The sequence below is a fragment of the Typopeltis vanoorti genome, chromosome 11, assembly GCF_054136105.1.
Source record: "Typopeltis vanoorti isolate ZY-2024b chromosome 11, IOZ_Tvanoo_1.0, whole genome shotgun sequence".
Taxonomy (NCBI): domain Eukaryota; kingdom Metazoa; phylum Arthropoda; class Arachnida; order Uropygi; family Thelyphonidae; genus Typopeltis; species Typopeltis vanoorti.
The window spans coordinates 72,634,360-72,651,920 of NC_143559.1; the positions used below are offsets into that span (position 1 = coordinate 72,634,360).

Below are 17,561 nucleotides of genomic sequence, written 5' to 3' on the forward strand. Positions count from 1 at the left end.
GGAGATATGATAGAGACCTACAAGTTGGTAAGGGGGTTGTTATTGGATTAATGCTGGATCCAATAAGAAGTTTTACAGAGAATAGTGGGAGATCAGGGGAGAACCAGAGGTCATCCCTGGAAACTGTATAAAGAGGGTGTGAGTAGGGGAGTGAGAGGCAGGTTTTTTTCATGCAGAGTTGTGAATGATTGGAATGCCTTGCCTGAGAATGTGGTGTCTGCAAAGAGTTTGAATGTGTTTAAAACACAGTCTGATGAGCTGTGTGTGTGTGATAAAAGGACCTCCCAGATGAGTCTTTGACTCCATGAAGATTATTATTATTATTACCACCTTGGGGTGGTAATAATAATAATAATCTTCTGAAGCAGCCAATGCCTTGTGGAATTAAATGCATCTATAATTCCAAAACAATTAAAACAGAAAATTAAGAATGAATGCAATAAGTGTTTAAACATTTTGTGGCTTGCACCTAAAAATGGATTGAAATTTTATAAACCATATTCTAACTTTTCCTGCTTGCATTTCTTTTTTTTTTCCCCCCCGAATAGAAGTCTGAATTCTGCGATTCATCATATCTATCATGGTGTTTTCTTTCTCTATTTCTTGCCTCCACACACACACACACACACACACAGGTTTTATTCTTAGGTTTACGATTGTTGATAAACATTTTTGCAGTAATTGTTTTTATTAGCTAACCATTCCAATTATAGCAAAAACACTCATCAATCGGTGTGTGTGTGTGTGAGGGGGGACGATGCCAGTAAGTCAGATCTGCAAAATACTCCTCTAAAGCTGCAATTACCTCTTGATTCGAAGAAAAACGCTGACCAGCGAGGAAGAGTTTTAGTTTTGGGAAGAGAGAGAAGTCAGAGGGAGCCAAATCTGGGGGAATAGGGTGGATGTTCCAACAATTCATAGTGCAGATCCCTTAATTTTCCCATTGCCAAAACACCTTTGTGGGCAGGTGCATTGTCCTGAAGAAAGATGGTTTTTTTTTTCTTCTGCAAACTGGGTCTTTTCTTATGAATTTTTTCATCTAGTGTGTTCATAAACTGGGGAATATTATTCCGATTTAAAAGATCGGAATAATATTCCCCAGTTATTGTTTTATCCTTTTCAAGATAACTAATAAATAATATGCGTATGCAACCCGAAACACCGATGTCATGACCCCTTTCCTGCTGATGGAACTGACTTTGCCTTCTTTGGCACTGAACAACTAGTTTCTGTCCACTGTTTTGACTGCTGTTTGGATTCTGGTGTGTAATGGTGAATCCAAGTGTCATCCATAGTAATCAATCAATGCACAAAATCAGTTTTATTCTTGTTTAAAACGCTCCTAACACTGTTCAGAGATTTTCATGCGAATGCATTTTTGATCTGCTGTGAGCAAGCACTGCACCCATCTTGTGCCAAGCTTTTTCATTGCAATTCTTCATGCAAAATATATCCTACATATTCTTTTGAAATGCCTATAGTCTCAGCAACTTCATGCACTTTGACTTGCCAGCCATCCAATAACATACCCTGCACTTGATCAATCATTTCTGATGTTGTTACACTTTTTGGACGTCCTTCATGTAGGTCATCTTCAAGGCTGGTATGGCCGCGTTTAAACTCGGCAGCCCATTTCTTAATTGTCAAAAACGAAGGAGAAGAGTGCCCATAAACTTTTATGAACTTCGAATGAATTTCTTTTGGCATTAAACCTTCTTTTACAAAGAATTTTATAACCGCATGATACTCAATTCTATCCATTTTAATGGATACGGACAAAACTTTTGCATTAGACAGCTGTATTAAACAAACTACTTGATAGAATGACTTTCAATTTCACATGGATGCTTATGACACATGTACCAACTTATTAAAAAAAAAAAAATCTTGCCTATAGTGTTGCCATCTGTGTTCAAGGCCTGGAACTTTTCAGATCACTCTAGTACATGCTAACTCATATTGCCACTCTTCACAAAATCTATAATAATTTGCTCTAATGAACAAGCTCTTAAGAATTACAAATTATTAGCAATACATTTATAAATAATGGCTATAGCTAAATTACTATCAATGAAATTCTTTATAAAACTTCATCAAAAATACACATAATATAGATTACACTAAAACCATAGCTATCCCATACGTTAAAGGGCTATCTGAAAAAATAAATAGAATTTTACACCACTATAATCTTAATGCCACTTTAAACCACCTATAAAATTAAAAAAAAACATATTCAACTTCTCTAAGGATCCTCTCCCCATTGGCTCACACTGCAGTATATTGCATCCATTGCACCTGTAACTTACCTTATATTGGTGAAGTTGGACTTACAATTCCTATCTGTAAAAAAAAAAAAACTCAAAAGATACATTAAGTTTAACAATTTTGGTGAAGCAAGCCTCTCAGATCATGTCCTTAACACCATACACCAAATGGATTAGAAAAGTACCTGTTCTTTATATCATACAAAAACATGGTATGAATGTAAATTTAAGAAACCTGTGCAGTTTTGATTAGCCATCCTAATCTTAACAGTAATGGTGGCATAAAAATCCCAAGAATTTGAGATTTTTGAGAGAGAGAGAGAGAGAGAGATGAGCAAGTGGAATGTCTCCGGAATGAGATGAGAAGTGTGAAAGATGAGATTAGGCGAATGGAAGAGATGAATGCAAGGCGAATCAGAGTAGGAGCAAGAGAGCGAGTTATGGGAATGATAGAAGAGGAGAGAATAGGAACAGTAAAAGAGAGGGAATGAGAGGGAGTTATGGGAATGGTAGAAGAAGAGAGAAAATAGGAACAGTAGAAGAGAGGGAACGAGAAAGAGTTATGGGAATGGTGGAAGAGGAGAGAATTGGAACAGTAGAAGAGAGGGAATGAGACAGAGTTATGGGAATGATAGAAGAGGAGAGAATGGGATCAGTGGAAGAGAGGGAATGAGAAGAATGCGAGGGAGTGCTGGAACCAGGGATGTCAGGAAGGCAGATAAGTAGAGGAACACAGAGGGAAGAGAGAGTGAGGGATGCAAGTGAGCAATCGACAAACAGGGTGGTAAGAGGTATGATGTATGGGGACTCAATGATCCGTGGTGCGCAAGATACGATGCGTGAGGAGTGTTTGCCTGGAGGAACAATAGAAAGAGTGGCTATGGCAATTAAGAGGGAGTGAATGGGTGGATGAGATGATTGTGATGGTAGGAACGAATGACTTGAGAGGCAATGTAAATCTGGCAGCGAGAGATATGAGATTCTTGCTTGAGGTTGTACAAAAGGTTGTACATTATAATAACAGAGAGGAAAGATAGTGTGCGTGTTGCTAGGTATGATAGTGACCGGCTGAGCAGAAGAGCAGTAATATTGAATAGCATAATAGCTAGAATGTGTCAGAAGAGAGGATTGGAATATGTGGATGCTTGGAGGACATTTGAGGACAGAGAGGAATTGTATGTGAGAGGCCACTTGCATTTGAATGAGGAAGGACGTAGGCATCTGGAGAGATTGCTGTTTTCTGGACGAGTCAGTGTCAATGCAGGGAAACTAGAATCCTAGGGTGGATGGTAGCAAGGGTGGCCTGTGGACAGTGGAGGTCTAGGGATAATGCTAGGTATAGAAGCAGTAGCATTTTTATGCTTTATACCAATGCAAGTATCCAGAATAAAGGAGAGGAATTGGTGGTGCTTATAGCATCAGCCTGGCCAAAGATTTTTGGGATCATTGAGATGTGGTTGACAGAAGAGGATATAATAACAGGAATAGAAGTAGCAGGGTACAGCATTTTTCGGCAGGATAGGAAGGGAAAGCATGGTGGCGGTGGTGGAGTACTGCTTATGATAAGTCACGACTTATGTCCTCCAAGAGTAGAGGCTTTGGAAGCCAGTGACACTAATGATTTTGAAAGCAAATGGTGTGAGGTGGAGGTAGGTAAGATAGGATATTTAGTGGGATGTCACTGGGAACCAGGAGATGTTTAGACACTTGAGCTTGGCAAGTGCAAGAAGAATGATTGTTATGGGAGATTTTAACTACCACAGTATAAATTGGGGAGAGGCAAATGCATGTAGCAATAAGAGAATGGAATTTCTAGACGTCTTGAGGGACAAATGTCTTTGGCAACATGTAATAGTGGGAACAAGAGGTTCAAGAATTTTGGATTTGGTCATAGCATAAGAGTTGATAATTAACTGAGATGACATCTCTCCCACCAGTTGGAGAGAGTGACCATGTGGTTTTGACTTGGAAAATGAATAGACATGCAGGAGTATCAAAGAGATGTAAATGTATGTGGAATTATAAGTCAGGTGATTATAATAGACTTAGATATCAACTTGGGGAAGTTTCATGGAGGAAGGAATTGGAAGGCCGGGATATCATTAGTGCTTGGGAAATTGTGAAGGAATATTTGTTAGCAGCAATAGTAAGCTGTAGCTGTATTCCACGAGTGAAGAAGAGGACACAATTTGGTGTAAAGTGGATGACAAACAATATTAAACAGGAACTGTATGTGAAAAAGAGGCTATGGAAGAGATATAAGGAGACAGGTGAAGAGCAGATGCATGAAGAATATAAGACACAGGCTAGGAGAGTGACTGGTATGGTAAGGAAGGTGAAACTGGAATATGAGAAGAGATTGGACCTAAGATCCAAAGAAAAGTCCTAGGGAATTTTTTAGCTGTGTGGCCAGTAGGAGGAGAAATGATTGTGGGATAAAAATGGGAATAGAGTGACTGATGCAGATGACATAGTTGAATTGTTCAATGAACACTTTATTGGAGTATTTCATCCTAGAGGAGTAAATTTTAATACTAGAGGGATAGGGCAGGTTCGAGGTTTAGAGGAGGTACAGGAGGAGAGTGTGTTCCAAATACTGAGTACTCTGGTTGTCAGTAAAGCTGTGGGACTGGATGGATTTCACCACGAGTTTTGAGAGAATGCGCTAAAAAACTGACAGCTCCTTTGACCTAGCTTTTCAATGAAAGTCTGGCTATAGGAAAGGTGCACAGGGAATGGAAGGAAGGTAAGATAGTGTCATTGCATAATGGCAGTAGCAGACTGGAAGTGTCTAATTATAGGCCAGTTTGTGTGTATTCAGTAGTTGTTAAGATCTTGGAGAAATTAGTGAGGGACCGTATACAGCATTGGGCAGATGAGAGTAATGTTATCTGTGAGAGTCAACGTGGATTTGTTAAGAGGCACTCTTGTTTTAGTAATATGTTAGTTTTTTATAATAAAGTTACAAGAGCAGTTGATGAGGGAAAGGCATATACTGCCATTTTCTTGGATTTAGCAAAGGCATTTGACAGGGTGCCACATGATAAGCTGATATTTAAGTTGCAACTCTCTGATACCTATCCGACCGATAGGTATCACAGAGTTGTGTATGGTGGGGGAAATATCAAGGAGGCAGTAGGTTACAAGTGGGATCCCACAGGGCTCTACACAGGTACTAGGACCTATATTATTTAACCTTTATATCAGTGACATTGTCAGTGTATTGCACAGGGGGATGTTCGGTTGTTTTCTGATGATGTGAAGCTGGGAAAAGTTATTACTAATAGTGCAGATGTGGTAGCCCTGCAAGAAGATTTGAATAAACTAGACAGATGGGCAAATGAATGGGGATGTCGGTTTAATGCAGCAAAATGTAAGGTCTTGAGGTTTGGGACACATCGATGGTACACTTCATACTCCATTGGAGGAGTCATACCGGGGGAAGTAATGGAGACAAGAGATCTGGGGTTGATTGATAAAAACCTGAAATTCAGGGGACATATTGCAGAGGTGGTGAAGGTAACACAGAGGATTGCTGTAATACTGAGAAGGACGCTAACCTGCAGAGATAAGAGTTATCATTCCGTTGTATAAGACTCGGATCAGACCACACTTAGACTATTGTTCTCAAATTTGGTCCCCAGGGAATAAATTAACTGGGGAAAGGGTACAGAGACAGATAACAAAGATGGTTTCAGGACTGTACAATGTTAGTTATGAGGATCGGCTGAGGTAATGTGGACTGCAGAGTTCGGTGGATAGAAGAAGAGGTGATATGATTGAGACTTTTAAACTGTTGAGAGGTGGTTATAGGGTTGACACTGAGGAGTTCTTTCTCTTGGGGAACAGCGGGAAGGAGTATGATAGGAGGGCCATCCCTGGCAGTTATGAAAGGAAGCTGTGAACAAGAGGGTGAGGAGTGGTTTCTTTGCATGGAGGGTGGTTGAACCATGGAATGCATTGCTTGATAGAGTGGTGAGAGCGAGAATGGTCAATGAGTTCAAGTAGTTGTATGATAGACTTTGTTTTTCCTAGGAAGGACCACCTGCGATGAGTCTTGATAGATTTTGTGTTTCCTGGGAAGGACCTTCCACGATGAGCCTTTTGACTCAATGGAGGCCTGAATAATAATAATGATAACAATAATTATTATATGAATATTTATGTGAGAACATGAAAGTTTATTTTTCACTAGGTTAGACTATAATAAATTTAGTTTAATCCTTTATCCCAGCAAGAGCAAGCAAAGTTTGTGCCTGAAAATATCTTCAGGACTGAATATAATGTTGTACTATCTTACCTGGGTAGGTGGCAAACCTTTTGGCAACTCTGATAGGTAAAGATGACCTTGCTACTGCTTCTGCCTGGTATCTCCAACTCTGGGCCTGGCTCCCACTGAAGAGACCTCAATAAAGGTCGAAACTAGTCTGGGTAGTGGCCAATCCCTTAATGCATAACAGTATACATATCCACAAGGAGATGTATTTTGCATTATGGGAAATACTGGGATATGAGGGTTGGTAGCTTGCTCCACCTTTTGCTACGAGTTGCCTGGTGTTGTACTACTTACCCAGGTAAGATAGTACAACACTATATTCAGTCCTGAAGATATTTTCAGGTGCAAACTTTGTTTGCTCTCACTGGGATAAAGGATTAAACTAAATTTATTATATGTGAGAACATGTTGCTCTTGTTAATTTAATTTTTGTAACCAAATAATAATAATAACAGGATTCTAGCATTGATGTAGTAAGGTTTTTTTTCCACCAGAGGTTGGGCCAGTAGTTTTAGCAGTTGATAATATTAATGTAACTTTAGCATACTATGTAGATTTTAGTGTAGCTTGTTTCCTTGTATGTGTGTATGCTCCAGCCAATGACCTTAATGTGAAAGTCGAAACGTCAAGTGATTATTTTGGTTTATATTAAACTGAAGTTTTACTTTAACACGGTAGTTGTTTCCATAATTTGTATAATGAATGCTGATCACTGTGTAACCACAAAGAAAAGGTTTTCAAATCTGGAGTTCCTGCTTTTTTTGTTCCTCTGGATTTCATTATCTTGCTTTATAGCTTTCATTTGTTACCTCTACCACTTTACTAATTCCAACAACCATATTGCCCTCTTTGACTATTTATCTCTGAAGGCTGATTTCTTACAATCTAATTACCCAAACCTGTGACATTATCTTCATTAGGAGACTTAAAATGCCTTCCGATGCAAACTGACTCCAACTTCACAGATTAGGGTAATCATTTTCTACTCATGATCTAACCCAACTTGTTAACCAGAATATCAGATAATCCTCATTATTCTTCCAATGTTCTTGACCTTTTTTTAACTCTCTCTCTCTCTTCCAGTATATTGTAGATGCTGTCTCTCCTCTTACTAACTTTGACCATAGCTTTATCTATTCACGTTTTCTACATATTGATCTCCTCTTAGTCGGTCTCAATTTCAACTTCTTATGCTATGACACTGCAATGTGCCAAGTGACCTCCATGATTTCTATTCTTCTTGTGCATGATCTGATTACTATTTCTGCTCTTCTTATTCAAACACCTGCTCTGACCAAATAATGAAATAATCCTTACTAGAATGTGGCCTTCATTCTCCACTCCACTGCGAACCCTGATATTTATCTATCCAAGACCTGATTTTCTAAAAAATGTGCCTTTTGTACTCTATGATAAAAATACAGCATATATTCAATGACTAGTTAAAAACTACAGCTTCTCGCTTAGCCTAATACAAGTGTAATAAATCCAAAACAGATTTTTGGCCAAGTGCAATAAACTTATCTCCTGTTCAACTGGTAGATGTGCCTTCTGGTCTCTTGTTAAGTGTTGTTGTTGTTGTTGGGTGTAACTTCTTCCCTTCCCCTTCCTTGTCACCTTTCTCTCTCTACACCTGTACATCCTGGTGATACTATGGTAATGTTACACATCAGTCTTTTCTTTCCTACAATACCTTTCTGCAAATTATCTCCTACAATACTGTGAACTGCTCACATCATGCCTGCTATTATATTTTTCCAGAACATCAGAAAAATCCTCATTAGTTGTGATGATACTTAGTCTCCTAGTACAGGTGGTATCCCTCCAATTGTGCTCAAAACCAAAATTAACATAGTGTATCTCCTTTATTGCCTATATATAAGCTGCCATATTCATCTGTCATCTATCCAACATTGTGGAAGCAAGCCTTTATCCAGCCTAGTCCTAAAAAGGGAGATAGAAGTCAACCATCAAACTATCATCTCATTGTCCACACCTCAGTACTCCTCTTAAGTGATGGTCACTGAAAACCAGCTTCTTTGCTATCTTGCGGCATATTAGTCATCATCAATATGGATTCCACCATTCTCATTTTATAGTAAACCTCTGTTAGCCTCACCCACCTTTGAACAGTCCATGGAAAGGTTTGGAGAAACTCATGCGATCACTCTGAGTTCCAAAACATTTGATTGTGTATAGCATCAAGGTCTTCTCACAAGCCACAATTTTATGGCTTTTCTCTTGCTCTTTTATAAATGGATTGCTAGTGGTCATTCTTTATGTGCCATGGAATGGATGTCTTTCAAACATCTGTGACTTTCTCTCTCTCACTTTAACCTCATACCTTATTCATAGTTTTGGTGATGAAGTATTCTTCATTTGTGAAACCTTGTAGTACTCATGTGATTCAAGCTTTGCAATCTTGAATAATCTACATTTTTAATGCTATGCTATCAAAACATGGTCACATTTATTACCTTATTACTTAGAAGAAATATTCCTCCTCCACTCCTTATTACTTTTAATAATCTGATACAGTGGAGAGAGTGCAAAGGAGAGTATCAAAAATGATTTCAGGATTGGGGAATGCAGATTATGAAGACAGATTGAGAATTTGTAGGCTGCAGACACTAGCAAACAGGAGAAAGAGGGCTGATGTGATTGCCCTTTTGTAAATGGATTGCCAGTGTTATTACAAACTTCTGAAAGGGTTATGCGAATTTCAGTAGATGGAATTTTTCATTTTATGGAGGCTGGGGAAAGGACATGAGGGCATCCATGGAAGTTGAGAATGAATGAATGCTGTCAAGAAAGGGGTGGGGTCAGGGCTAGATTTTTCTCTCATAGTGTAGTGCATGATTAGAATGGATTGCTGTTGAATGTTGTGTGTGCAAGTAGTGAATGAATTCAACAACAGGTAACAGCTCAGATAGTATGTCTTCCCCCCCCCCCATGAGTTCCTGACTCCCTGGAGGTCTCTTAATAATGACAATAATAATAATGTTCTGACTTACAGTCAACATCAGTTTTTCCCCTCTTTGAGCTTCTAGCTTTATCCTGGCATAAGCATTGCATCCATGGCCTCCTTAGTTCCCAAGAAACTTGGTATTCTTTTTTTTTTGTTGTTCAAAACATTATTCCTATCATCACCATAAATGCCAAATCTAACAGATCTTATTAGAATTGTTTTCACATTTGGGTGGCACACCCAAAACTTCTCTAAGAATTCTTGATTGCATACAGAAGAAGGCAAGTTACCCCCCCTCTCTCTCTCTCTCTCTCTCTCTCTCTCTCTCTCTCTTAGACTCCCTCCAGTCACTTTCTTGTATTTTCTCTCTGTAGCACACCCAGAGGGGGGGGGCCCTTTCTCCCCCCAAAAAAAGAAAAAAAACACTAGTTTTTTATGTTGCGTCAGGTCTTCTATTTCTATACTACTTATGAATCAGCGATCATTGCAGGTTCTCATTTATAGGTCGTTTGCGATGTGTAGTGTGTATTCTCAAATCGCCTACTCAACCCCCCTCCCCTCCCCAAGATTAAATCCTGAGTGCACTACTGCTCTGCATTATGCTTTTTTTAGATACTTTCATGGGTGTTGCTCCACTGAATTCACTTCGCTGAAATTACCATTCTTCCACTTTTCTCTAATCATGTAATAGCATGAGCAGCCACTGGGCAACATCTGTACACAGTTCAGCTGCAAACATAATGAACTCACTTCTCATTTTCTTTCTTCATTTCAATACAACCCCAAGCTTTTCAAAAATTTCTTAATAGAGTCCTTATTTCTCCATAACTGCTTGCTCACATACACACAACACTTGTGTTAAGGATTTTACTGAAATTTGTCTAGCTGTTTGTTTTGGATTTAAATAGGCAATTTTTTGCAGCAAAAGTTTTGTAGAAACTATTTGAAACGGTAATGAGTTATCTGCCCTGACTTAATGGAGTTAATATTTGGTATTTGAGATCTTTAATCCAAGTCATTTGTTGAAAGCAAAGTTGTTTTAATTTTTCTTTCAGTTTGTCATTTTTGTGGCAAAATTATTTGAAATTACACAAAATATATCACAAATGATAAAGTAATAAGTCCATAATGCTAATTTTACTATAAACAAAAGTTCTCAGTTATGTCTCTTTAGCCATACTTTGTAAAGTGCACAAACACCTTTTAGATTTGTTTTGCACATTCATATATATATATATATATAAATGATTTGCTTCCGTGCTAAACTGCCTGAAAAACCTAGAATTCTTAGTCATTCCTTGGAAATAGGTAAATTACAGTTTTCCTTCACAGAAATTTAGGATTTTAACCTCTCATCTCAAGAAAATTTATCATTAAAATATATTATTTCAGAGGTAACTCAACTATTTCAGGGCCTTGCCTACTCACTCCCTTTGGGAATAAAAAGCATTAGAGGATTTAAAAAAAAAAATACCATTGCTGCCTAGATTTTAGTAATATGGTCTAGTTTCAAAACTAATCCATATATTTAAATCTGGTTATTTCTGTGTAGTTAGTGGATTAAATGGTGGAGATAGAGAGTTAGAGAGTAGATTACTTTGATTGTGTTAGCTCTAAATTAGTTTTGTTTACATATTCTTAAATGCTAATGATTGCAAGTTCCTTTCTAGTATCTTCATTTTTAATATGATTCTGCCATTTATCCATATCTGCAAACTTTTGTAATTTTTTTTTTTTTTTAAATATTCGTAGAATGTAGTCTGATCAACTGTTTTATTTCTGACACAATTTTGAAATCCATAGGTTAAAACTGGTCGGAATCTACTAGGCTTAATGTTTGGGCTAATTTCTGTCTTATTCCATATAAACTATTCAGCTGACTCCCCATCATACTAATGTTTAGTCGATTCTGTTGTCTATTTCCACATTGAATTTATAATTTTAACTAAAAATTGGGCCTTTTAAATAGTTGTGTTATAAATTGTGAAATAAATAGTTCTGTTATAAATTGTGAAATAAATAGTTCTAAATGCTTCTCTTGTTCTATATGTTACCTACTGAGAAAGCAGTTGATGTTTTCATACTTTGTCTTTTAGTCTTGATTTTCATATTAAATTTGTTGCAGCAGTTGTTCAGTTTAGCTATGTAGCTCCTATATAGGAGCTACATGGCTCAACTGATATCAAAATCAGAGATATTAAATTCATTTATATATGTGATGTTATACTTCTAAATAAAAGAAAGATTAATAACAATGGAGTTTGTATGTGCCCAAACATTTTTATTATACAATAAAATACACCTGGCATCTTTCTATTCTACACATTTAACAATATTAACTGCTGAATTATAATATATAGCCTATACATAAGTCACATAGCTTATATGTATATTGCTCTGTATAATATCTCATCATTCACAGAAGTGCTTCATGTATAAACAACTAGATTATACATGAGAAGAAAAATAAATTATTTATTTATTGAACTTAACTAATATTTCACTGGACTAATCAGCATCTTGGGAGCATAAATTATGATTGTGGCACATATGTAGCATTAATTAAATAGTTGTAAAAACAATTCAGATTGGAGCTGAAAAGAAACTAATGTCCTAATAAGCATCTTTAGGGATGATAAAAACAGGATTAATTCAGAAAAGTCTGGCTAAATGTAGTCTTAGATCTAAAATCTTTGGCAAATTAATGAAATTGTATTTGTTGGAATTGAGAAGGTGCTTCCCAATCTCATAGATGATACTTAGTCTAAAAATAGTCTCTCAGACTTATGAAGCACTTCTCCAATTCAACAAATGCAGCTGTATTATTTTGCCAAAAATCCAGGAGATTGTCAATGTAAGACAACATTTAACCTGACTTTTCTGGATTAACTTTGTTTTCATCCCACTTCCTAGTGGGGGGGGGACACCTTGTTAGGAAATTAGTTTCTTTTCAGTTATAATTTGAATTGTTTCTACAAGTATCTAATTAACTGCTGTGTGTTTACTACATTTGTAATTGGTGCCCTGGAGATGTTGATTAGAAAGCCAGTGAGAATATTAGTAACTTTAATAAATTATTTATTTTTTCCTCTCATGTTCTTTTTACTGTGAAGCACCATTATGAATAACAACTAAATATGAGCCTATTTATACTCATTCATTTACACCATATTACTGTAGTGTATGAGACAGTGTTGGCACTTATATTCTTTTTCCAGACCTGCAGAATTCAAATGCAAATTCTTGTTATATTTCTATGATTTCTCAACTATATACAGGGTGTTCGGGATAAATTTGACAGTTTCGTAAGGAAAAAGAAAATCTTCTTTGTATCTATTAAATTTAATGAATTGACAAAAAAACATTACAGGCAGAGTTAATTACAATACTATCAACAAGATTTACTCAAAATAACCACCATTAGCATCGATCACAGCTTCAATTCTGCTTTGGAACCTCGAACAAGCTGATGCTACAGTCTCCCTGGGAAGGGCCGCAAAAACTGTTTTAATTTTATCCATTAACTGGGCTTTTGTATTACTGGAAGTGCGATTGGTGTCTTTTTCAACTGCGCCCCATACAAAATAATCCATGGGGTTAAGGTCTGGGGAGTTTGGAGGCCAAACATTTGGACTGGTGAAGTCGTAGAAATTTTCAGACAACCATTTTTGACTTTTCCCAGAGGTGTGGCAAGGGGCCGAATCCTGCTGCCATACATACGGCCTACCATTGGCTACCCTTGTTATCCAGGGCTTGACTACAGTTAGCAACTCCACGAACAAAGCCCAAATTCCAATGCCAGGGTTCTTCAACACCTGTTCCTGCAGATTTGCGAGGAATTCTGCTGTACGAACGCAATCAGATCGTCTGCTAGGGATCTTTCTTCTTGCTACATCCTCGTAGTCACCATTGCAAGTCTCTAGTTCATGCCTGATTGTTTTTACTGTATTCAGGGAGCATTGGGCAGCAGTCGTAATATCCTTATTTTGATGGCGGGCACGAATCATCATGATACAAGTTATTCTCTTCCATGATTCAGGTGGGTTCCAGCTATCCATCCTTTCTGACATCTTGAATATGAATGAAGAAGGGTCCAAACTTTTAAATGAAGAGAAGTGTGTGTTAATACATGTAACTTACGGAAAAATATAATTAATTATAAATATGTCAAATTTATCCCGAACACCCTGTATCTGATGTATTCAACATATGATCTGCCTCTCAAAAAAGAGGATGACCTAGAATAAACTGGATAGACAAATGTAAAAGGTTAGACCGGTGCTTCACTTACCGAGCTGAAAGCAAAGTGTCAATCAAGGACTGATTGGAAGATTTCTGTAAGGAACATTTCTTAATATCTACTCTACAGTCCTTTGTGGACTATGGGGTGAAGAAGAAGAATATCTGATATATTGTTACACTTGGGTCCTCACAATCCCTATTTGGCCAGAACATATCCTTATATTATACTTGACAAGAAAGCAATTCTTGTTTTTTAATTCTTGACCCAGCATAAGGAAACAAAGTTTGTGTGAGGTGTCTTCACGACTACTCTTCTTGTATATGATATGTAGAGGCTGTTGACTTCACATCAATTGCCTCAGTATCTCATAATACAAAGCATGCTTCCTGTTGGATGTGTACTTTGCTATGCATTAATGGAAGTGTCTGCAGTTGGAGCTGGACCTAGGAAGATTAAGGTTAAATCAATGAGGTGTCTTCATGACTACTCTTTTTGTATATGATATGTAGAGGCTGTTGACTTCACATCAATTGCCTCAGTATCTTATAATGCAAAGCATGCTTCCTGTGGGATGTGTACTCTGCTATGCATTATTGGAAGTGTCTGCAGTTGGAGAAAGTATTTTACCTTGGGTATAATAAATGTTAAAGATACCAAACTATTTTAAACCTGGTTTTACTCCATTTCCCAAGTAAGCAAACAGACAAATAAGTCAAATTTGCATTACGTGCAGGCGCAAACTTGACTTATTTGTCTGTCTGCAGTTGGAGCTAGGCCTAGGAAGATTAAGATTAAATCAATGCAGATATCAAATATTTTCCATATACAAGTAATCAAGTAGTGTATCACTATATTATTCAAATACTCTGGTAACTTTAATAAATTATCAATAAATATTTTCAGATAGTTGTAGCAAGTTTTCCCTTTGATTACAAAGTATATTTAACAAGAAATTATATTCTTTCTGGTTAAAGGATTAAAACAAGAATATACACTAATCCCTCAATTATCCAGCCATAACAGGAGAGCAGTTTGCTTGCATTGTAATTGAAGGATTGCATAACTGAGGATATAAATCTAATCTTTAAAGGTACCTGAAACATGACAATAAACAATAAATTACACGATAACCATAGTAATTAACTTTAATGAAATGAAAGTACAGATACTTCGTACTGAAAATAACAGTACATCATCAGTATGTAGAAACAAGCAAATGAAAGATACATACAGCAGTCGGTGGCTTGCCAATTAAAAACTGCTACTGCATGCTAGAAAATAAAATTAATAAATAATATTATTAAAAACTAAAGTATAAAGAGCTAATAAGTTCTTTTCGCTATACACTTGGGTATTAGGTCTAGCTACTCACTGATGAAGCCTCAAAAAAGGCTGAAACCGGTCTGGGTAGTGACCTCCCTCCATAATGTAATAACAGCATACATTTTCTAAGAAATGTGTTTTTACATTATGGAAAATACCTAAGAATAGCGATCTGAACTTTCTCCACCTTTGCAACGAGTCGTCCGGTATTGTACTACGTACTAGGATCACTTGCATTGGCTAACGCTAGTGTCGCCGATACTTTATAGTTTACTATATTCGGCAAGAAACTCTCTGATTCCAATCTTTGAGTTTCTTATTCGGTTTTAAAACTATGTGGGATTTAATATCCCCTTAATTTAAGTAATTATTAAAAACTTTTTGATGGTTACATAAAACAAGAATCTCCCAAACTTTTGGGGGGGAGAGAGAGAGAGAGAGAATTGTTCTGATTCAGATTTGGCTGATGTATAAGGGCTTCGCAACTTCTTTCTTTCTTTGAAAAGGCATTCATATTTTATAATAAATTTAGTATAATCCTTTATCTAAGTGTAAGCAAACAAAGTTTGCCTGAAGTATCTTCAAGACTGAGGCAACTCGTGGTAAAGGTGGGCCAAGCTGTCATCACTCCTTGTCTCAGTATCTCCCATAATGCAAAGCACATCTCCTTGCAGACATGTATAATGCTATGCATTAAGGGAATGGCCATTTCCCAGACCGGTTTCGACCTTTATTGAGGTCTCGTCAGTGGGTGCCAGACCCAGAAGTGGTAATACTAAGGCAGAAGCAATGGAGAAGTCATATTTACCAAAAGAGTTGCCAAAAGGTGTACCACCTTATTATTAAATTACTCTGGATTTAGAGAAAGATGGTGGAAGTTTTTTTTCCCCCACTTGGTTAGACTATAATAAATTTAGTTTAATCCTTTATCGAAGTGTAAGCAAACAAAGTTTGTGCCTGAAGTATCATCAGGACTGAGGCAACTCGTGGTAAAGGTGGAACAAGCTCTCATCAATCCTTGTCTCAGTATCTCCCACAATGCAAAGCACATCTCCTTGCAGACTTGTATAATGCTATGCATTAAGGGAAGGGCCACTACCCAGACTGGTTTTGACCTTTATCGAGGTCTCATCAGTGGGAAATGCACAAGGAGTTGTGCTTTACATTATGGGAGATACTGAGACAAGGAGTGATGAGAGCTTGGTCCACCTTTACCATGAGTTGCCTCAGTCCTGAAGATACTTCAGCTGCAAACTTTGTTTGCTTACACTTGGATAAAGGATTAAACTAAATTTATTATAGTCTAACCAAGTGAAAAAAAAAAACTTCCAACATCGTTCTCTAAATCCAGAGTAATTTAATAAGGTGGTACACCTTTTGGCAACTTGTATAGGTAAATATGACTTCTTCATTGCCTTAGTATCATCACTTCTGGGTCTGGCTCCCACTGACGAGACCTCAATAATGGTCGAGACCGGTCTGGGCAGTGGCCCTTCCCTTAGTGCATAGCATTATACATGTCTGCAAGGAGATGTGCTTTTCATTATGGGAGATACTGAGACGAGGAGTGATTAAGAGCTTGGTCCACCTTTACCACGAGTTACCTCAGTCCTGAAGATACTTCAGGTGCAAACTTTGTTTGCTTATACTTGGATAAAGGATTAAAGTAAATTTATTATAGTATAACCAAGTGGCAGGAAAAAAAAAAAAAAAAAAAAAAAACTTCCGGCATTCATATTTAAACCTGCTTCTATAGAGAAGATGAGCTTCATCCCACTGGATACTGTGTTTAGTGTCAGACCAGACTTTTGAGGTTTCATGTATTCAATGTAATATTGATGTTCATTAATTCTTTTTTCCACAGAATGGCCTGTCTGCCCAAAGTATGTTAGATTTCATTCACAAGGTATCTGATAAATGCTAGCTAATGATAGAGGTGACAGTTTGTCTTTTATGGATGGCAACAGATGAGAAATTTTGTTGATAGGGAAATATGCGACAATGAGATGATACTTCAGAATTCTACCAATCGATTCAGAGATGCCAGAAATATAAGGAATTGGAACCCTGCGGTCTGTTGAAGAATCCTGAGGTGTTCGAACATAGGAATCAATTATCTACTGGATTTGATTAGGGTTGTAACCATTAAATGGTTACAACCATTTAATTGTATCCATTAAATGGCTAATGGTTACAACCCTAATCAAATCAAAAATTGTTTGATTCAAAAACAGGACATTTTATGCAGTTGGTGGAATCTCAGAGACACAATCCAATTTGAACTGGTTCCAGAAAGTGCCATCAGTGCAACCTCTATCCCATAAACCACAGCATATGCATGAGTGTTGCCTGACACTAGCAGTTGGAAGTGGGTGTTCTTTTAGCAAGGTAATGCTAAATTCATGCAGCAATTTGAACCCAAAAATATCAAAGAGGTGGAGCTTCTTTTTCACAAGGCATAGGGTTTGGTACCATGTGATCATC

At 37.2% G+C, this 17,561-nt stretch overlaps 1 protein-coding gene across 1 annotated transcript in view; it reads left to right on the forward strand.

The window, feature by feature from the left end:
• LOC150101725 (proline dehydrogenase 1, mitochondrial-like) overlaps window positions 1–17,561 on the forward strand; it is a 234,074-nt gene that overhangs the window by 75,740 nt on the left and 140,773 nt on the right. The window lies entirely within an intron of this gene.